The sequence below is a fragment of the Papaver somniferum genome, unplaced genomic scaffold (assembly GCF_003573695.1).
Source record: "Papaver somniferum cultivar HN1 unplaced genomic scaffold, ASM357369v1 unplaced-scaffold_150, whole genome shotgun sequence".
NCBI lineage: Eukaryota > Viridiplantae > Streptophyta > Magnoliopsida > Ranunculales > Papaveraceae > Papaver > Papaver somniferum.
The window spans coordinates 3,310,795-3,315,030 of record NW_020624377.1 but is presented as its reverse complement, the minus strand read 5'-3'; the positions used below and the strand labels follow the sequence as shown (position 1 = coordinate 3,315,030).

Genomic DNA, 4,236 nt, shown 5'->3' with positions numbered 1-4,236 from the left:
GTATACAAGTTAACAGGGGTATTTTCGGTCTTTAATTGTACGGGAAAAGGAATCAGGTATTAAAATAATATCAAATTATTCTTGTCCGAAATTGAGATTGATGTTCCAATATTACCCTTAGAATTTTTTAATGAAAAATCTCTTCCCAAAAACGAAGGTGTGCAACAGATCGCGACTCCTCTTTCCTTTTCGTCTTCTTCTTTTCCATTTTCATCTTTCTGTTTTAGCACCTTATATAAATGGATAATATTTTTGATTACTTCTGTACTGGTGTTGTAGGTTCAAGCAAATGTGAATCTAGCTATAAAAAACTTGCTAGTCCACCACCTCCAAGCCCACCACCTGCTCCTCCCATCCTCCGGATTTACCTGTGCACCATCCAATCAATATATTTCACTAATCAAAACTGGTTGCGATGTCTGTCTAAGTGAATTGAACAAGAACACACCAAGCGGAACTTATATCTTTGATTACTCCTGTACGGGCATTGTAGGTTCAAACAAATGCGAAGCTTGTTATAGAAGATGAAGAAGAATTGCAGTCATTAATTCTTTAATTTTTCTTAGGGTTTTATCCAGGATTAAAGATAGATTTTTTTTTTGTTGTTGATCAGATTAAAGATAGATCTTGGTTTGTCAACAAAATTGATTTGAATGGAAATTAGTTAAACATCATGTTATCAGTTTGTTTTTGATGGTCAAGGCTAAAGCAGAATTGGATCCTAAACTCCTGATTTTTCAAACAAAAAATTGATTTGATTTTAATGGAGTCAAACCCATAACAGCTGTGAACAGAGAAGATAGATGGGTTTAAAAAATGCCTAAATCGTGGCCGTACACTGTCATGTGGGGTCTACGGAATAAAAATAATGTCTAACTAACAAGGGTACTTAATGGAAAAATGCACTAGTTATTAAAGCGAGTTGCACTAGTTTTCAGAGCGAGTTTTTAGATGTCAAAGTTCACACAACGGCATATCAGCAGTACCGGTAAACCCAGACAAAAGAAGCAAAGACATGCTAATAACCATATGTCTCCAGTACTCATCATATGATAAATTGGCCATGATCGTAATAGAATAGAAGATTCTTCATCATCATTAATATTTCCATCAATCCTTTCCTTGTACAGATTAAATTTCGCTTCTGAATCCAGTGTTGCTCTGTACATATGAACATCTTCCACAATAATGCTTCTTTCTCCTTGTTTTCTTGCTTGTCGATTCTTGTTTTTGTAAAGATAGTTAAGTATTATACCATCAGAACGAACAAGATATAACTTACCACTAGTGTCTAAATTTAAGGTTACTGATAGTGAACCTTTATGTGCATGTGATATTACAGATACACACTCTGATCGGTTATATATTGCCAGTAAACCATTAGTCTGTTGAACTGATAATCTGTTACCACCAGAGATAAGATCAACTCCGGGTCTTAGCATTTGACCGCCGAGAATGGTATCGGTAGGATGATTAAAACTAGGATTTTGAATGGAGATTTAACAAACCATATACCTACTACATATCGATCAGGACAATATGGTGATGAACCTGTACATGCTAACTTGTAAAAACCAAAAGCAATGTTACCCGAGGGAGAAAGCCAATAACTAGAAGACCCATTGAAAGAAGGAGAAATAGATGAACCTATTGTTATGTTGCCGGCGGAAGTATCATTCAAAGATGAGGATTCAACAACTAGTAATGGAACAAGAACTAAGAATGACAAGGAGAGAATCACCTGTAGAAACTTCATGTTTTGATGAAAGATGAACAGAGTTAGAATATTGTGACGACTAGTAAAATTTAATAGCAGATTGTTTGTGGTTATAACATATAGGGCTCAAAAGTATTACAATTTCGAAACCAACAAACTCTTAACCAATTGAGCAGAACAATTTGAGAAAACTGGGAAGTAGTAGAATTTGAGAAAACTGGGAAGTAGTAGATTTACCTTCCAAAGGCCCAAAGTTAAGAGACTGCCTCAGTATATTATCCTCCATATGTGTCCCTCGGATTACGAAAAAAAGTTTCTTAACCGAGAAAATTCCAGCTGTTGTAACTTTGGTCTTAAAGAACTTCATTGATCCCAACCTTCCTGTGGCATACTGCATTCAACTAGTTTAGAGATAAGCTGGCAGCAGGCTCGAATTCAACAGTTTAGTATGTTGCCGAAAATTGTTTCCAGGTTCTTCATGCTATCTCAGTAATAAGTGCATCATATATACCCACGATCTTTAACTAGTTACGATCGTCATTATTCTTGCCATTGATGTTGTCATTTACGGAATTGTGAGAACTTTGATCATGTACTGCTGCACCTTTGTCTATGAGAAAAGATTTCAAGTGCTTCAAAATTCTTTGGTTTTCTCCAAATTTACAGCATGCCCCGCATTCTTGATCACTACTAGTTCTGCATTATCTCCTAAATGCCTACAAATTAATGTTCCAAAATTATGCAAAATCAGTTTACACCTTCATTCACAGGATTCTAGATTCGAGTTAGCACAGACTAGTTGTCATACCTTTGTAATCTGTACCCCAATTCCAGAGGGAATACCTGGTCTTCCTCTCCCCACACTATCAATGTTGGCTACATCAGAATTTTAGAAAAACACAATAAAAAGAGCGAACCAATATTGCTACTATCGACTTCATGGATTCAGGGAAGCATTACTACTGCAATAAGAATGAAATCAATTAGAGTTTCACCTGACGAATCTTAGGAAGATTTGAAAATTGTCGATCTTTGAGTATATTTTGGATCAAATCTCTCTTCTCTTCAATGTAGTGTGTACACATCACCTGCCACCATTCGGACAAACTAAATTAGCTCCATGAACCATTCAATCTCAGGGTTCAAATTATCATCCATTCTCAATCATTCAACATCAATAACAAAAATGGCAAAAGAACTATAGTTCTAAGTCACAAATGTGAAGCAATCAAAATACACTAACCTGAATGAAATCGCGAAGAAAGTAAGATGGCACGGTCTTAGCAGCAGCTGGCTTAACAAATGACATTTTAACTAGAGTTCTCAACTTATCAGGTGTTTGAGGCAACAAAATACTAGCAGCTTCATCTAAATCCGAAACCTTAAACAATCCATCTTTCATATCTTTCTCTTCTAAACAAACACCAGAACAACACAATACGACTTTCTCGATTGCATCCGGATACTGCGATGCTAGACTATACCCAACAAAACCACCATAACTCACACCAACTAAACTCATTTTCTGAACCTGAAAACTCTCCATTAATTTCTTCAAACACCGTGCTTGAAAATGTTCAGTTCTTTCTAAATGAGTTGTATACGAATTTCCGAAGAAGAGTAAGTCGGGGACGTATACATTGAAGCGAGGAATTAAGGGTCTAAGATAATTACCCCATTGCCACATTGCATTAGCACCGAATCCATGGATTAATATAAGATTTGGTTTTGCTGGTTTAGTGATTTTTGGTATCCAGCAGTGCATTGTTGTTCCTTCTCTTAAATCTGTTGTTACCGCTTTCAAACCCGCGTATGAGAATGTGTATCTGTACCACCAATCTCTTGATGCTGCGAAACTGAAACATTTTGTCATCTCAAAGAATCAAACAGAAGAAAAAACAGAGAAACGCAGAGGCAATTAAAATGTTTTGAAGGGTTTATTCAGCAAATCAAATCATGGGTTTTGCTTCATATGGAAAGAAATTTATGATTTCAAAAGGAATTTGGGAATTGAATTGATTTTGGGTGCAAGAATTGAATTGTAATTGGAAAAAATATCAGAAACGATGAATAGAGAAAGAATCTGTTTGTAATACAGAGGGGAAGTAAGGAATTTAGAGGTTTGGAGATTAGAATGGAATAAAGGTAAAAGAGACAAAATTAAAGCGAAGATGTTGGAAATTGGCGACCAATCAAAAGTAAAAATGGTAATAACTAGATTGAATCAGATTTAGTAGCAACTACTATGAGGAGTCAGGAAATTTACTACGAGGAGGCAAAATATTTTTAGGGTAGGCCAAAGGCAAGTCATAGGCTTGGAAATAGAAAAGAATGCTTAGAATAGGCCTTAAAAAGGGCTGGGAGGCAACCTGGCAGGATAGGCAACTGCCTACCCTTGTTGTGGGTTGCCTTCGCCACTGAGCTCCGGTTATTGGTGATAGATTTCTATTAAGTAGCCTGAGATTTGTTGATTAACGAAAAATAGCTTATCCAAATATTGAGGACAGACACAACTATAT

General features: G+C 36.1%; 1 pseudogene; it reads right to left on the bottom strand.

The window, feature by feature from the left end:
- Positions 1-1,792: 1,792 nt before the first annotated feature.
- On the bottom strand, positions 1,793-3,875 carry LOC113335878 (annotated as a pseudogene).
- Between the last annotated feature and the right edge of the window lie 361 nt (positions 3,876-4,236).